This window comes from Sarcophilus harrisii, chromosome 4 (assembly GCF_902635505.1).
Source record: "Sarcophilus harrisii chromosome 4, mSarHar1.11, whole genome shotgun sequence".
In the NCBI taxonomy this organism is placed as follows: domain Eukaryota; kingdom Metazoa; phylum Chordata; class Mammalia; order Dasyuromorphia; family Dasyuridae; genus Sarcophilus; species Sarcophilus harrisii.
The window spans coordinates 139,445,000-139,464,303 of record NC_045429.1 but is presented as its reverse complement, the minus strand read 5'-3'; positions in this window follow the sequence as shown (position 1 = coordinate 139,464,303).

The following is a 19,304-nucleotide window of genomic DNA, read 5'->3' as shown; positions in this document are numbered from 1 at the left end:
GTTCTTGTTTATTTTGTGGTCAGATTTGTCTGATTTGTGAGGGGAAGGTTGAGGTCCCTCATAAGCATAGTTTTGCTGTCTATTTCTTCTTGTAACTGGATTAAAATTTTCTCTAGGAATTTGGCTGTTCTACCACTTAGTTCATACACATTTAGTATGGTTACTACTTCATTATTTATGGTACTCTTTAACAAGATGTATTTTTCTTCCTTATTTCTTTTTTAAGTTTATTTTAATACACATTGCTTTATTAATATCTTATGTTAGGAGAGAAAAATCAGACAAATGGGAAAAAAAACATGGGAGAGATTAAAAAAAAAAAACAGAAAAAAGAAGTGAATACTCTCCTTAATTCTCTCTCTGATTGTAGATGGCATTTTCTATCCAAAGTTTATTGAGATTCCTTTGGATCACTGAACTACTGAGAAGAACCAAGCCTTTCATATTGATGATTGCATATTCTTGCTGTTATTGCACACAATGTATTCCTGGTTCTGCTTCTTTCATTCAGCATCAGTTCAGTTCATATAAATTTTGCCAAGCCTTTCAATAATTAACTTGATCATCATTATTTTTATAGAACAATAATATTCCACTTCCTTATCTCTTTTAATAAGATCTACTTTTACTTTTGCTTTATCTGAGATCAGAATTGCTACCTTTTTTTTTTTAAATTTCAGATGAAACATAATAAGTTCTTTTCCTGCCTTTTACTTTTACTCTATATGTATCTTTGTGTCAAATGTGTTTCTTGTCAAACAACATATTGTAGGATTCTGTCTTTTAATCCACTCTGCTATTTGATTCTGTTTTATGGAAGAGTTCATCCCATTCCCATTCATAGTTATGATTGCCAGTTCTGTATTTCCCTCCATCCTATTTTCTCCCTTCTATATACATTTGTTCTCTTTCCACCCTTTCCTTAGTCCTGTGGGTTTTTTTTTTATCCACCCCACCCACTGTTTTATCTCCTCTCATTCTTCCCCCTCCTCTTATTAGTGTTTTTTTAATCCACCATCTACTTCCTTATCTCCTATCAAACTTTCCTCACTTTTCCTTCCTTCTCTTACCTTTTCCCCTCATGTTTCTGCCCTCTCTTCTATCTGTCCCTTCCTTTTATTTTTCTCTTTTTCTATTTCTTTATAATGTTAGACCCACAGAATGATTGTTATTCCCCCTTAGAGCCAAAACTGATGAGTCAAGCTTCAGACAGTGCTCATTCCTTTCCCTTCTTTCCCTTGATTGTAATAGGTCTTTGCACCTCTTTATATTAACATTTTCCCATTATACCTGCCCTTTCTTCTTTTTTCCAGTAGAGATCTTTTCTTACTCCCTAATGTCTTTTTCTTTGATATCATCACATCAGAGTCCATTCACAACCACAACCTCAGTTGCCCCACTCTGCCCTAGTGACAGATACAGTTTTCAGGACTTACAGATATTTTCCCATCTAGGGATATAAACCATTTAACCTTTAAATAATACATATTTTCCTCCTGTTTACCTTTGTATACTTCTATTGAATCCTGTCTTTGTAGATTAAATTTTCTGTTTAGTTTTATTTTTTTCAACACAAATGATTGAAAGTCTCTTACTTCCTTGAAGATCCATCACCTCCCCTGAAAGATGATGTTGAATCTCACTATGTAGTTAAATCCTGATTGTAACCCTAGGCCCTTTGCCTTTTGGAATATGGTATTCCATGCCCTCTGATCCTTTATTATAGAAGTGTGTTTTGGTCTGCCCTGTCACCATAATAGCTTTTTATGGTCAAATTTCTTTTCTCTTTTTTGTTCATTTTCTTTCCTTTTCTTTTGGTATTTCCTTTTTTTTTTTTTTTTTTTTTTTTTTAACTTTTATGGTTGAGTTTCTTCTAAAGGGGAAGTTGTCCCAAGCTTCCTATCAACTCTTATCCTTGGCTTTGATCAAATACCTTGTGTTTGCAGGGGATATCTTTGCCTGCTCTTTTCAAGAAACAGCCTGATTTCCCAGTTTGCCTTCTGAGCTGGGATCTGTCCAACTGATTTGCTTCTCTACTGAGCTAAGACTGGGGGGTCTTAGTTGCTCATTTGCTATGATTGAGGCCCTCTCACCAGCTTTCCCAAAATTTGAGTTAGGTTGAACATCCTTTTCACCCCAGAGAGACTGACCTTTCTTGAAGGTTTTTCAGCTTATCTTGAATTGGAGAGTGATTTCATTCCATCAGCTTCTTTTCAAAAGCTTGGTTTCATGTGTTTTTTGAAGGAAACTAGGAGAACTCAAGCAGCTTCCTGACTTTACTCTGTCATCTTGGCTCCACTCCTGGAAGTCCCTGAGTAATATAGTTCTTTGACTAGTATTCATCCATGGATTAATAATCTGGGAATTGTTAAAATCATTGTAGAGACTCCACTTAGCAAAACAGCAATGGACCTGGGGAGAACATAGGTGAATATATTCTTCGACTTCCTACCGCATGATATCAAGGAAATCAATTCAGAAATTAGATTCAAAAGGACCAGGTGGAACTGTTACAGCTGTCTCCCTTTGTCTTATTTTCAATTTCATTGACCAAAATTGCTATTCTCTCTACAACAAATTGAATACAATAATAATATACAATTTATGTTAGATGATAGTTGGGAGGAAACCCTTTGTGAATTGTAAAGTTTGATGGAAAATTATTGTTATTGAGGGAAGGGAAAGCATATTTGAAAGGATGACATGAAAATATATTTGGAATGATAAATATAAACAGCATGAACTTCAAAAAAGAAAGAATTATTGAATGATAGTAGATGTGGCTTGGAAATGACACTGAGAACCAAAAAAAATGAATGTACCACATTTTAATCACTGCAGTGAGTTGGGCCAGCAGGAAAAAAAAATCTTCTAATAGAGAAGGTTGATATTGAAGTAATGCCATCTTGGAAAAGCTAAGTTTTAGTTTAAGTGAGGTAGTGAAATGAATACTTGAGAAAAATGTCAAAGATGTAGAGAACTTTGCTTACCATGGAGGAGTTTGATGGAATAAAATTGAAGGAGTTAGAAAGGGAGTAGTGAGGTTGCAAAAGAATTCATTCAGGTAAACTAAATAAGAATAGCATGAGAATGGAGATGGAGAGAGGGTTGGTGAGACAAATTGGAAAGTGAGAGATTTTAGCCAAAATTTGTATAGTAAGTACAAATCAGATGGAACAATTTGGCTAGGGTTAGATCTACAGGTTATAACTAGGGAAGAAGGATGGTTGGGATGTGTACTGTTTTATTCATCAGTTTTATTTAACAAACATTTAAGTATGTACTGTAGCAGCAGCTAAGTGGAAACCCTGGATTTAGAGTCCAGAGGATTTATCTCAGACACTAGTAATGTGACTCTGAACAAATCACTTAATTGTTCTCAGCCTCAGTTTCCTCATCTGGGAGATGGGAGATGGGAGATGGGAGATGATTATAACATGTACTTCCCAGGGTTGTTGTGAGGATTTAAACAAAATAAGATGGGTAAAATTCCTTATTAAATTTTAAATGCTATATAAATGATCATCATCATTATTAGTGTTGGGGGGCACTATACTTGCTGTTGGCAATGTTTAGAAGTTCAATCTGTTTGTTGTTCTGATTAGAATTTTGGTGTGATATTGCCAAGTGGAAATTTCTCCTCAGGTGAGTTTGGCTTCTTTGTGGAATTTCCTTTTACTGAGAAGAAAGAGATGGTCAGGCTGGTAGCACATCACTGCCAAATTTAAAACTAAGTATAAATGTACTGAGGGTGAGATTGGTTTTAATGGAAATATATGTAAGGGAGAAAGGAGGAACTTGTAAATTAAGAAGAAGGAAAGTTTAAAAATAATGAAGTTATTTAGGGGTTTTTAGGTCATTCCTCTATACCAGTATTTCAAGGCATGGTTGAGAAGAATACTGCTCTGAGAGTCAGAAGTCAGATGGCTTCAGTTAAAGTCCCAATTGTACCACTAACTAGTTGTGTGTTCTCAGGTAATTTACTTCATCTATCTGGCATTGAGTTTACTAATCAGCAAAATAAATTGGACTTGATAGTCTGTAAAGTAATTTTCATTTCAAACACCATTATTTTGTATAAGATCAAAACTGATATGGGAAATATCAACCTAGAAGCTCAAGAAAGATGTATTCAAGAGAGATTTGTCTACAATTATTATTATAGTTGAAAAAAATGATATTTCTTTCAATCAGTCTATCAACATTTATTGATCATCTACTTTGTGCCAAATACTGTGCCAAGTGCTAAAGATACAAAGCAAGGCAAAAAGACAGTCCCTGCTCTTATGAAATTTATAGTCTAATGGAACAAGATAACAAGCAAACAACTGTGTACAAACAAGATGTGTACTTGATAGAGATAATTAACACAGATAATTAACACATTAAGGGAGATGGGAAAGGCTTTTTATAGTAGCTGAGATTTTATCAGAGATTGGAAGAAAACCAAGGAAGGTAGTACTCAGAATTAAGGAGGAGAGTTCCAGGTATGATGGACAGTCAATGAAAATGCCTGGAATTTGGATATGCATTGGAGTACATAGAGTGGTAGACATGGATTTAAGAACAACTAGATTCAAATCTGGCCACAGATGTTTAATATGTGTGTTGTGTGATACTAGACAAATAACTTAATCTCTGCTTCAGTTTCCTCATCTATAAAATAAAGAAAATAATAGCATGTTTTCCCTGTTATTACTATTATTGTTATCATCATTATTTATCCCCTAAGATAAAATTAAATATTTTCAAAGAATTTTACAAACCTTAAAACTACACACACACACACACACACACACACACACATGCTAACTGTTATCATTAAAGAAGCTTTCCATGATAAGTTTGAAGCAGAACAATAATTTCCTATCACAACCTGTAACACACTTGCAAAGAACTGAAATCCCAAATACTGAAATATCTATATAAAGTAAGTACTTTTTTGTTTTTTGCCTTTTGAAAACTTTTGTAATATAACATTGTCTTTCAAAATACTTGGAGTCAGAAAAATTTGAGTTAAAATCCTCAGAATGACAATAAATTATTCAGATAATGTATGTATAAGTGTTATACAAATATTAAAGGCTCATGTAAATGTTATTATTATCCTATTTTCATCTTCTTTTTCATGGAATTTAGGTAGAAACTGTTCTAGGAGAAGTTGGTCTTTTTTTTAATAGGTAAAGTTGCATGAACAAAAAAATAATTGGTTTTTGTAATTGAATGAAAATATTATGATGTAGACTCATCTCCCAAAAAATCATTGAAAGATTTTGGAACAACTCCCAGGAAATATAGTGAGGGTAATATATAACTTAGCCTATCCCCATATGCTTTTGATTTCTTCTGCTAGGGCTATATGTTTTGAAACATTTTTGTCCCAAATATCTTGAAGACTTTAAGGTTTTGATAACATTTACTTTAAAAATTGTTCTTAAAATCATGAATCAATATTAAATCCAGGTGATTGTAGACAACAGTTCTATGATGAAAGTCCAATTCAGATTAGAGTCTTGGTTGTATTCTCCAGAATTGCAAACAGCTATACCACTGCTAGGTCTAACTATTAAAAAAAAATTTAAAAAGAGTGAAGAGATCTATACATATAAAAATATTTAGAGCAGTTCTTTGTAGTGGCAAAAAAAAAAAAAAAAAAAAAAAAAAGCAGGGAGTGAGGGGGGAAACAAAGAAATGCTCATTAATTGGGAATGGCTGAACAAATTATTTTAGTTAGTCAGCATGAATTTGTTAGGTTACTCCATACCAGGCATAACACTGAGAATATAAATGCAAGCAGAAATTCAGTCCCTGCCTTCAAGGAGCTTACATGATGGGGAAGACATAATAGAACACAGGTGAAAAGGAAACGGGAAATTTAAAGTAGGAGAAAACATGATATCATTCCAGAGAGTCAGAAACACAGCCGAGATAGGCATAAAGCATGGTCAGACTAGAAATCATTCCAGCCTGTTGCCATACAGCTGGGAGGGATTTAGCACTTAGGGAGAAGGTTAGTGTGGCATTTCTATTCTAAACTCCTTCCCAAAATAGAATCACCATGTTGTGTTTATTCTTTCAAGGGACATGGAGCTAGGTAAGCCAATGAAATCACCCTGTCTTCTGTTTCAGAAGTCTTGAACACTCAACTAAAGTCATGATCTCCTTAATTAAAGAATTCTTTTCAGTGATATAGATTCTAACACATCCAAACTTGGCCATCCTGTACAATTCTTTTCTATGTCTTCCCAAAAGTACACCAAAAGGCATTCATGAAGTAGTTTAGACCTTCCTCAATCCCTCTTGGTTAATCAAGAATGCCAATTGACTATTATGGCCTTCCACATATCATCTTTCATTTATTCCAAATAACCAAACCCATTTTCTTTTCTAAATGTACAACTCCTTGTTGACCTTATTCTTGTTCCTCCACAGAAATCCTCTGTGGTTGTAGCTGTAACTTGTTCACATTCAATTTACTTAACGATTGTCCACAATGTGATACTTTTTAGTTTTTCAGAGGTAGTAGTGTTCATATCTCACTGTAGAACAGTATCCAAAACTGATCTGAGAAGGTAAATATTAGAATTGTAACACTTGCTCATGCAACAAATTATTCCCTTCTTAGATTTTAGAATGAAATAGCTATATCATTATAAAAATGATAAAGGGAGGTTTTTAGTCTAATTTTTATTTAATGAGAAAGCATAGCTCATTAATTCAAAGGCTCTCTACTTAGGCTGAAACTGAAAATAATAGAGGTTTGTTTGCTTTTTTCCTTTTCCATCATATAAAGATATCAAATTTGGGCTATTATTTATTTTCTAAAAGTCAGAAAGAAAAAAAAAGCATAAACATCACTGTTGAAGATCTGGTACTTTCATTCTACTTTTTAAGAACTTAAAGAACTGTGAACAAGTCAAGTATATGAATAGCATTGGATTAAGAGCCAGAAAACTTGTGTTCAGATATGGCCCCTACCACTCAGTAGTTATGTAGCATTGGGAATGCAAAACTACACTAAAGTTTTCTTTAAAATAGGTTAGATCCCTGTTCTGCTAATGTTGTTTTAAGAATCATATAATACAATAAAAGTGCTTTAGAAACTGTAAAGTGATATTCAAATGTTTGTGAGGGATGGGCAGAAAAAAGTGAACATAGTACACACATACACTCTTTACAGTATTATACAGTAAATCTAATAATAAATGTAAACAACAATAAATAAAAACTAGGGAAGACTGAATGCATATTATCATGAGATAGTTCAGCCATAGTGGCTACATCTAGCACAACATTTTATACCTGATTTATTCTTTAAAAATATTTGTTAAATGTTTGTCGTAGTCTTTTTTGTAGTGACAAAAAAAAAAAACAAACAAAAAACTGGAAACTGAATGAATGCCTCTCAGTTGGGGAATGACTGAATGTGGTATATGAATGTAATAGAATATTATAGTTCTATAAGAAATGATGACCAGGCTGATTTCAGAAAAACCTGGAAAAACTAACATGAGTTGATGCTGACTGAAGTTAATATAAAATCAAGAGACCATTGTACTCAGCAACAAGTTGATTATTGATAATCAACTGTGATGGACTTGGTTCTTTTCGATAATGAGGTGATTCAAGTCAATTCTAATACATTTGTGATGGAAAGAGTCATCTGCATCCAGAGAGAGAACGATGGAGACTGAATATGGATCACAACATAATATTTTCACCTTTTTTGTTGTTGTTTATTTGTTTTTTTCTTTCTCACTTTTCCCCCCTTTGCTCTGATTGTTCTTGTACAGCATGATAAATGTGGAAATATGTTTAGAAGAATTGCACATGTTTAATTTATAATGGATTACAAGGAGGTGAGGAGGGAGAGAGAAAAATTTGGAATACAAGGTTTTGCAAGGGTGGATGTTGAAAACTATCTTTGTATATATTTTGAAAAATAAAAAGTTATTATTTTTAAAATAAAATAAAGTATAAAATAAAGTTACACAAATTATAATAGAACCAATTTTTTTTTAAATGCTGAACAAAATAATGCTCATAGAATGAGAGATTTCAAATTAGAAAGAAAACTAGAAATCATTTAGTCTATCCTCTGCATTTTATAGGTGCGGCAACTGAGGTCAAGGAAGGGGAAGTGACTTGTGTAGGGACATATAGATAAATGGATGGCAGAACTGGACTTTAAACTCCAATCTTCTGATTGCAAGATTCTTTCTACTAAATCAAGATGCACCCCTTGCTTCCTTGAACTAAGAAGAGAAAATGTTAGCTTCAGCTCATCCTTGACACCTCTGACTTGAAGTCATTCCCCAAATCCTGATTTCTATCAGGGCCCATCTCTTGGTCTTAGAAGAGGGCTTCCTCAGTGCATTCTAGCTGCATAGCAGACACTGCCAATGCCACAAAAAGAGTGAAAACTCCCCAAGAGAAGACTCATCAGGATCCTTTAATTCTTTGGTGTCCTTCAGCAGTTCAATTACCAAGCATCTATCAGGATTCAAAGACAAATAAGAGTTCAGTACCTTCTTTCAAGGAGGAGTTAAAACCATAAACACAAATCAGAAAGAAAATTAGAAAATATAAGAATAAATGCATAATAGAGGTTCAAATAAGGAGTTATGAGAAGAGACACAGGATGGATATATCTTGGATTAGAAAAATAAGGATGGAGATCAGAACCTTTCTAATGGGGTGGTGACATTTGGTCTTGATCTTGATGGATGAATAGGGTTTCAGCAGAGTAGTTGAAAGCAGAAGTATTTCTTAGATATAAGGAAAAATTTGAGACAGTAAGCTATGCAGCTTGGCTGGATCATAGCATATTTGTCTGGATCCTGATTAATTCAGATTGAATGTAAATAGCAATCAATTCTGCTTTGACCAGAAACCTTTAGGGTCTTCCCCTCCCAGATTGATTGATTTATTTAGATTTTTTTTTTTTTTTTTGATTAGGTAAAAGAAGAGATTCTTTGCTTTAATTGCTATCTAGCCTTAATCACTGAATGGCTGTGAACAGGTCAGTTAAACAGACCTGTTGAAGAACTTGGCTTAAAAAAATCAAGGTCTTCCATTTCATGAGGGGCTATCTCCAGTCATCTTGATCTATATCTTGCCACTGGAACCATATAACTCTGAAGGGGAAAGTGAGGTGGGATGACCTTGCACAGTCCTTCCTCATTTAAATCCAATTCACTTGCATGTCATGGCATCATCTCTGCTGTTGTAGTCCTCTTCAGGAATGAAGGACAAACAACAGCAATGAAGAGAAAGAGTATGACAGAATATTGGATGAGTATGTGTCTAATAGGCACTGTATTTTTCAGCCACTGCTGTTTAGAGGACACTTGAGACTCAGTTCCAATGCCCAGATCCACAGTTAGCCAGATAAATTGTTGCAAAACTGTTCAAGGGAAAAAGAAAAGAAAAAAATTAGGAGAATAAACAAAGTGAAGGCTAACCGATTCCATCACAAATTGGTAGCCCTTCTATGTCAGGAAAGCTCCAGTTCTGAGTCACTGGAGAGAGCCTGTTTCCCAGGACTAAGTCAGTCAGTCAACAGTAATTTAATAAGTGCCTACTCTGTGTTAACCACCATGCAGTTCTGGGGATACAAAGTAAAACACAGTTCTTAGGATCTCACATTTCTAGGTCTGTGATTCTTTGATATAATTTCCAGGAGATATAGTAAAGTGACTTTACTATAGAAAAGAGGGAAAAGTCTCAACTGTTTTAAATTACTTTTTTCTTCTTTATATTGATAGAAAGTGAAGTTTACTTGGCAAAACAGTGAAAATGTTGTACTTAGTGTCTATTGACCTACCTAGTAGTTTGCATCTTTGAGGACTTTGGAAAATAATTTTAGAAAATTTCCCCTGCACCAGGTGCTTATTGTATTTGTTCTACTTAAGAGTTATTTGTGTAGGTGTCATATTCTCTTGTTGGGTAATAAGTTTCATGAGGGAAGAGGTGATAACTTTTCTGAAATTTTTATCTCCTCCCATGCCCATGATGATAATTGCTTTATAAAGTAGGTGTTTGATAATTATTTTTTTAAATTTATGTTGTGTAACAAGAAAAAGACATTACCAATAGACAAAAGAAAAGCAATGGAGTAATCAAGAGATAATATATAGAGAGAATAACATAATTATAGTAAAGACAATTTAAGGCAATAATGATCTAAAATTTTCTCATAAAAGGGAACTCCTGAATGTTAGTAAACTTTGAAATGCCATCAGTCTTCTTAAGACTTCCAACTCAGCCTCCTCTATAATTATTCCTTTTACAATTAAAAAAAAAAAAGGTACATAAATAGTAACCTCTCTTTAGAATCTGAATATAACTTTTTTGGCTAAGTAAGGTTTTTTTTTTTTTTTTTTGCTTGAATTAGAGAAAAATAAGAATAAGAAATCAATGCGTAAGTCTTTCATCAGATAAATACAGAGAAAAGAAATGAGATCATTTAGGTACTTTTTTTATTTTTTCTGTTATAGAGCTCCCCCTACCGTCCTTAAAGCTATATTACACAGTCTCCTTTATTCATGAGTCTACATATGTTAAGTAGATTCTTTCAGGATATCAGGCTACAAATAAATCTGATGAATTTGGGAAGTTTGGGAAGAAAAAAAAAAGATTACTTGTGTTTGTTTTTTTTTAAGGATCTAGAAAGGACCTTGAATTATAGAATGATAAACTTTAAGTCTTAAGTTGTTTTTCAGTCATGTGACTTAATGGTCATTTTTTTAACCCCATTAGGGGTTTTCTTGGCAAAGAGGCAGGAGTGGTTTGCTGTTTTCCTTCTCCAGCTCATTTTACAGATGAGAAAACTGAGGCAAATGGGGTTAAGTGACCTGCCCAGGGTCACATAGCTAGTGTGTGAAGTAAGTGACTTGGTCAGATTTGAACTCAGGAAGAGCCTTCTATTGTTACCTACCTGTCCAGAATCATGGCATCAGAATTCAAATTCTAGTTCTGCCATTTACTACTTGTGTGACTTGTGTAACTTGTGTGTTAAATAATTTATCTGAGTAAATTTTTTAACAGCTTTGTACTTTTCTTTATTTGTGAAATAAGAGTGTAGGCAAGATGAGTATATGTGATGTATCTATTAAGCTTAAATAGCATTGAAAAATTATAACCTTGCATATACAGAATTGTATCTTGGTTTATTTTGCAATGTGTATGCTATGTGCATCATTGGATCTGTAATTTGACAATTGCAAATGTTTTCTCCAAAGATGCAGATAACAGCAGATTCATATTTCTCTTCCTTCATTATAGTTTTTGCTATGCTTCTTAAGTTCAGATTTGTTTAGTAAAGGCCTCAAAGCTATTTAGTCCTTTGGATGATTAAAAGGACCAAAAATAGGATATAGAAGAATCAGTATCTTTTTCTATAGACCAAGCCTTCAAGAAGACAAAGAAGTCATTGCCTGAATTTGGCTGGTCTAGAGGACTAAGGCTTAAATTCATTGTGTCTCCCTTTTTATCTGAGGTCTGAAGAGCCAAACTTATGGGATATTGAGGTTTCTGAGGTTTGCTATGATTTTCAATGTCTCAAGACCTGATTTTTTTCTGACCCAAGGTTACTGCTTGGTGAGTTAGAAAACAAAAGGATGTAGCATTTTTTTTTTTTGAGAGGCAATTAGGGTGAGGTGATTTGCCCAGGATCATATAGCTAGTATCTTTTAAGTGTCTGAGTTCAGATTTGAATTCGGGAGTTCCTGACTCCAGGGCCAGTGCTTTATCCACTGTACCATTTACTTCCTGCTTGCAGTATTTATTCTAATAAATTCTTTTCTTTAAATATTATTGTGAGAAAACCTATTTTTATTTAATTTTATGTTGCTAAACTTTCATTGAATTTCAATCCTGAGTCTGAATCATTGTATTGGCCTAAGTTATGTTTCCCTCATAACAAAGGTCAAAGATAAGAAGATCTCATATACAACAAATATTCATAGCTAAACATTTTGTGGTAGGAAACTACTTGAAATAAAATAGATGTCCACCTATTAAATAGTGGTTAAACAAACTATAATACATGTATGTATTATGTAAAATATTATTATGATCTAAGAGATGATGAATATGAAAAATTCAGAGAGGAATGGAAAATTTTATAAACTGATACAAGTAAAATGATATACACAAAGACTGCAATCATTTAAATGGAAATGTGAGGGATGTAGAAGACCCTTACCCAAAATGATTACTCAGAGATCACTCAGTAGAAGGCAGAAAAGTTATTTATTGAAAACCTCTGGAGGATGAGCCGTCCCATCGAGATCCCATTGCGCCCCATTGGGGTAGGAGGGCTCCGGAGGTTTTCAATAAGCAACTTTTCTGCCTTCTACTGAGTGATCTCTGAGTAATCATTTTGGGTAAGGGTCTTCTACATCCCTCATGGTAACAAGAAAAAAAAATTTAAATTGACTCCTCTAAAATCTTAAAGACCATGCTTGTGTGTGGGGGTGGGGGAGGTAACTGAGGGGGACAGGAACAGTGACTACAAGTGTGGATATTATCATATGTATTTGCCAGATGGGTTAATTTTATTGAATAGCTTTTATTTTTTTTTAATCATTCTTTTCTCTTCACAGGTGTGGACATTATCATATGTATTTGCCAGATGGGTTAATTTTATTGAATAGCTTTTATTTTTTTTTTAATCATTCTTTTCTCTTCTCTTTCTTTCCTCTTCTCTTTGTTACCAGGGATAATTTATTAGATAAGAGGCGGAGGAAAAATACATTTTAAAATGAAGGTGATATAAAAACAAATATATCATAAAAATTTAAACAAACACATAAAAAAGAAAATACACATAAAAATATCTATTCACTGAGCAACTGGTTATTACAGTGATTAGAATTATCCAGCCCAAAACATGATAGCTTTTTTTAGATGCTTAAAAAAAAAAAAAAAAAAAAAAAAGGAAGGAAGGAAGAAAGAAAAGAAAAAGGAGACAACTCTTTCAAATAAAAAGTTGCCAAAACAGGTGATGATTTTCATCAGTAGCAGGAATTTCCTTTCTTTTTTGGGAAAGTTTCTTAAATCAGTAAAATCAGAGGTCTGACTTCTTCCTCTACTCTCCCCCACCCCTCCAAATTTACATGTCTAGACTGAATAAGAACTATTTTGGCCTGAAATGTTCTAAACAAATAACATTATCAATAATTATACTATAGAAATTCTATCAAAGCATGCCAATGATACTTATTATACTAAAAAAAATATACAGATGCTATATATTAACCTCATTCGTGATTACAGAATTACCATATTATAATGAAAAATTTTAAACAGACATATATAGAAATAATTCTAAATAGCATTTATATTGAACTTTCAAATTCTCAAATCACTTTTAAAATGTTAACTCATATATAAGCACCCACTCGAAGTGAATATTTTTATCTATGTGGTTGACTGAAGTGTTTTTATTTCCCTAGAGGTTCTTTGCCCTTTGGAATACTGGAAAGGCTTATAGCCCCAAATGAGAAATGTGTCACAGAGGATCATGAGAGTTTCATAAATTCACATTTGGGCAGATTTTTCTTATTCTTGGATCAAGGAATCATTCTGGTGATTCACAAGAACATGAGACCAATACTAACAATAAATAAAACACCTTCTAGCTACGTAAGACTATAAATATGACAAAATTATTTTCTTCATACAGGTAACATTGACACAAATTATCCACTAAATTGATATTAGGTTAGAATATTAGATAAAGCTGTTTTACTAAATCTGACCCTAAAGGATCAAAACTCATTGAAAAATAAAAGGCATATTCTTCATCTAAAATTTTTGATGTACTTTACAAATAGTCAAAGAAGCTATTTGGATGCATAGTCTTGGAGTGCTTCTAACTTATCGAATTATTACACATAAGTACCAAATGAAACTGATTTTAAAAGACATGAATCTGAGAAAAGGCTGTCTAAACCCTATTGAAATGTCAAAAATAATATGTTATGAGAGAGGAAGAGGGGTCCTCATGATGAAGATCACTAAAGATGGCATCATCCATGTAGAAGTAAAGCAAATTGTCAAGTCATATGGATGATTAGAATCAGATCTAGAATGAGACCCCAGGCTAATTCACTAGCCTTTATCCCCACCACTACTCAGTCAAAGCCGTTTCTACTACTATTTCCTATGTGGCATGATTTTTTAAAAAAAGTTTAAATGCTATATTTATATAGCCCAGGCTTATTTGAATATTCCTAATTTTAGATATCTTTGTGGACCCTTTAAGGGGTAAGGAATTTTTTTTTTTCTGCCAAGGTACATTTCGATATTTTTATAACATCATTTGTGGGCCATACAAAATTATCAATTGAAAGAATTCAAGCAGTGGGAGGTTGTTGTTCTTAACTTTCAGCTCTTCATTGCAGATGGTTGCCTTAGCAAACAATTTCTCAGGCCTTATGAGGCCTACCAGCAAGATGCTCCCCATTCCTACCAGAGTGTGTACAGATTGCCTTTGGGAAGTAAATATTTTTGTGTAAAAGTTAATGCAGTTCTGAATGGCTAAATGGGACTGGAAGGAAGCTTCCCCCTACCCCCTCATATATACACATAATTGAGGGAAACATCATCAGTGGATATTGAATCTATTGGCAAAGAACCTAGGTATTCCTATGTGACCTTAAAGGTAGTGGAGAATACTGAAAGAGAAAGAGAGTTAAATGATAAAATCTAATGCACCTGACTTTTAGGCAATAGTGGCCATAGTGGTCTATGTTATAATTCAATAAACAGAAACTAAAACTGTCTAAATCTATTAGAATCACAAGGCAAACTAAAGATAGAAAAAATTCATTTGGGGTAGCTAGATGGTATAGTGGATAGAGCACAATATATGTGTGCAGAACCAAACAGTTCTCTTATTGCACAGGGAGAATTGGATCAGAAGGTAAAAATAACCCGGGGAAGAAAAACAAAAGTGCTTATATTCATTTCCCAGTGTTCTTTCTTTGAGTATAACTGCTTCTGTCCATCATTGATCAATTGAAATTGAGTTAGATCTTCTCCTTGTCAAAGAAATCCAATTCCATCAGAATACATCCTCATACAGTATCGTTGTGAAGTATATAATGATCTCCTCGTTCTGCTCATTTCACTCAGCATCAGTTCATGTAAGTCTCTCCAAGCCTCTCTGTATTCATCCTGCTGGTCATTTCTTACAGAACAATAATATTCCATAACATTCATATACCACAATTTACCCAACCATTCTCCAATTGATGGGCATCCATTCATTTTCCAGTTTCTAGCTACTACAGACAGGACTGCCACAAACATTTTGGCACATACAAGTCCCTTTCCCTTCTTTAGTATCTCTTTGGGATATAAGCCCAGTAGGAGCACTGCTAGATCAAAGGGTACGTATAGTTTGATAACTTTTTGGGCATAATTCCAGATTGCTCTCCAGAATGATTGGATTCGTTCACAACTCCACCAACAATGCATCAGTGTCCCAGTTTTCCCTCATCCCTTCCAACATTCATCATTATTTTTTCCTGTCATCTTAGCCAATCTGACAGGTATGTAGTGGTATCTCAGAGTTGTCTTAATTTGCATTTCTCTGATCAATAGTGATTTGGAACACTCTTTCATATGAGTGGAAATAGTTTCAATTTCATCATCTGAAAATGGTCTGTTCATATCCTTTGACCATTTATGAATTGGAGAATGGCTTGATTTCTTATAAATTAGAGTCAATTCTCTCTATATTTTGGAAATAAGGCCTTTATCAGAACCTTTAACTGTGAAGATGTTTTCCCACTTTGTTGCTTCCCTTCTAATCTTGTTTGCATTAGTTTTGTTTGTACAAAGGCTTTTTAATTTGATGTAATCAAAAATTTCTATTTTGTGATCAATAATGGTCTCTAGTTCATCTTTGGTCACAAATTTCTTCCTCCTCCACAAGTCTGAGAGATAAACTATCCTATGCTCCTCTAATTTATAATTTCATTCTTTATGCCTAAATCATGGACCCATTTTGATCTTATCTTTTGGTGTTAAGTGTGGGTCCGTGCCTAATTTCTGCCATACTAATTTCCAGTTATCCTTGAAGTTTTTGTCAAATAATGAATTCTTATCCCAAAAGTTAGGATGACTTTTAAGGGTCTTATAAGACTCAGATCTATGATCCCATGATCCCTCTATACCCAGATAATTTGTGTATGTAAAAAGACCAATAATAAGATATTAGCAAATCAACAATTTACTATGAAAAAAAGTCCTGCATCTTTGCCATCATCAACTTTGTGATAATTAGCAAACCATTCCACTTTCCAGAGTTTCAGTTTATTTAATTACAAGGAGAGAATAATGCTATTTTTTTGACCTACCTTCCAGGAGTGTTGAGACTCAGAGATAACCAGAACAAAACAAATTGCTGTCCAAGTGGAGGAATAGGTAGGCAACAAATACAAGAAACTGAATTCCTTCTTTCTGAATATTTCTTCCTGTCAATTATGTAGTTGTAGTTTCATTCCAAACAGCACAATTCATGCAAATAAGAAAGAATAAACACATATTAATAGCCAAACTATTAGTGATTAGGTAATGTGAAGGAATTAATTGATCAATCAATTAATGAATAGGTAGAATGTATATAATAATTTAAGGTTTGCAAAGTGCTGTAGAAATATAGGGTCGTTTTATCCTCACTGGGAGTTAAATGTTATAATAATAATCCATTTACAGATGAGATAATTTAGGAGACATCAGCTAAGTGATTTGTCCAGTGTCACTAGTCTGAGGTAGAATTTGAACCCAAAATTTTCTGACTGTAGGTGCAGTGCTCTATCTATCCACTATGCCCCCTAACTGACTGAGTGAATGAACAAATAAATTAAAAAATGACTGTGCTTAGAGTTAGGGAAATAAATTTAAGAAACAAAGGTTGTGCCTGTCTTCAAGAAGCTTACTTTCTAGCAGGGGAAATAAAATAATTGGGAAACAGCCATTTAAATGTTTATTATCATGCTGTACTTCTAAATATTCTTAAAGATAGCTAGGGAATGGCACTTTGGTCTGAAAAGTTGCTAGAATAGAGGAGTCATGTGGTAGTAGGTTGACACTACTTTTTTAGAAACAATGGCTGAAAGGGTTTGATTATGATTCCAGAGATTGAGGGTGGGGTAAGATAAGGCTACTAACAGCAAAGTTATCAAGAGGACCAGGGAATAAGGAGTGGTGCATTTCACTATAAGATAAGTCTATCTTTCTTTTCAAGATATGCACACAAAAGAACCTTTAAAATAAAATAACTATTGTTCATCTTTGGTTATTTGGTTGTAAATGTTGAAAATTAGTTACAAATTTCATGAAATTTGTAAAAATGTGTGACCAATAATTATGATAATTCATATTTGAATTTATTAGTGAGCATATATTAAATGCCTTCTATATACGTGGCATAGGGATTGCATTCATAATATTGAATTGTGTATCGAAATACAGTTTTAAAAAGTTTCTATTCTCAGGGAGCTTACATTCTGTCATTTATATAGAACTTTTAAATTTACAAATGCTTTTCTCACATTAATCCTGTGAGCTAGAATGCAATGCACATGAATCTATTTTACATTTGAGGAAATTGAGAATCAGAGGCTAAATAAGAGAAGCTTTTTGAGGGACAATCTTGAATTATATTTTTATTTTCCTGGTGCCTGAAACATTAGAAGGGAAAAGGGAGGGAACAAACATTAAGTTCCCACTGTGTGCCAGGCATTGTGCTAAGTAAGTACTTCATTAATAGTTAGGAGTAATTTGAGAATAGCAAATTATTGTTACAAAAGAAATGTGTAGTTCTTTTTTGTAATGTTTTCTAACCACACTTTTTTTTTTCCAGTTGACTAGTTACTGTACCCTCTAGTGGAGATAAGAAAAAGAAATGATAGAAGTGGTACTTGTCAGGAAACAAAACAATGATTTTGTAGATCTGATGGAGTTGGAGTACAATGATACAAAGAGTTGAAAGAACCATATACATATACAGAGCGATACAATGGAATGAATCCTGGGGGTCAAAAATAAATAAAAAGTCAATAAAAGAACATTTATTAAGCAACAATTATGTATCAGGTCCTGTTCTAGGTATTAGGGAAAGACAAAAATTCAAGCATGTTTTCAAGTTTATCAGGATGGACAAAATATATACAAAATATATAATGTATTTAACTTCCTTGTATTTATTTTGTACTAACTCTGTATGTAGCTATAGGAGGAAAGTCTTCCTATAGATTTTCTTCCTCTCCCTCTTCAATATATGCATACAAAAGAACCTTTAAAATGAAGTAACTATTGTTCTTCTTTGGCTGTTTGGTATAGCTATATACAGAATCAGTACAAAATAAATACAAGGTAGTTAAATACATTATGAATGGCAATTTGCATCTGCTAATTATTTTATTTTCCTCCAGCCCAGACAATGAAATGAAAGAATGTAGGGGATATGAAAAGAAGGTAATGAGGTATTAATGTGTCAAATGATGTACAAAGTAGCATCTACACTTTGTTACCCTTGAAGGAGACATGAATTCAATCAAGATTTTTTTTGTTTTTTTGGTTTCTCTTCCTTATAAACACAGTACATTGTTTCTTTAGTTAATTTTACTTAATCTGTTTTGTCAGCTTTACTATCAGAGGCCTTCTTCCCTTCATCCCCAACTTCCTTTCTCATGTGTCACCTATTTTCTGTTTTTCTTTTTAATGTTTCTTTCTTCCTTTTACCTAATTTCCCCCCTTTTTTTTCATAATATAGTTCATTAAAATGTTCATTCCTATTGCCTTTCAACTTCTCCCCACTTAATGGCATTTTATTTTTTTCAATTATATATATATAGTTTTCAACATTTGCTTTCATAAGATTTTGATTTCTATTTTTTCTTCCTCTCCCCCCCCCCAAGATAGCAAGCAATCTGAGACAAGTTATACATGTAAAATCACATCAAACATATTTACATGTTTAGTCATGTTGTGAAAGAATCAGAATAAAAGGGTAAAACCACAAGAAAGAAAATCACACACAAACAAGTGAAAATAGTATATTTTGATCTGCATTCAGACTCCATAGCTCTTTCTCTAGATGTTCCAACATGAGAGTATTGGAATTGTCTTACATCCTATTTTAGATCTTAGATCTTCGATTGTATTACTGAGAAGCGCTAAAGTGATCATCACACAAAGTTGCTGTTACTGTGTACAATATTCCTCCGGTTCTACTCACTTCATTCAGCATCAATTCATGCAAGTATTTCCAGAATTTTCTGAAA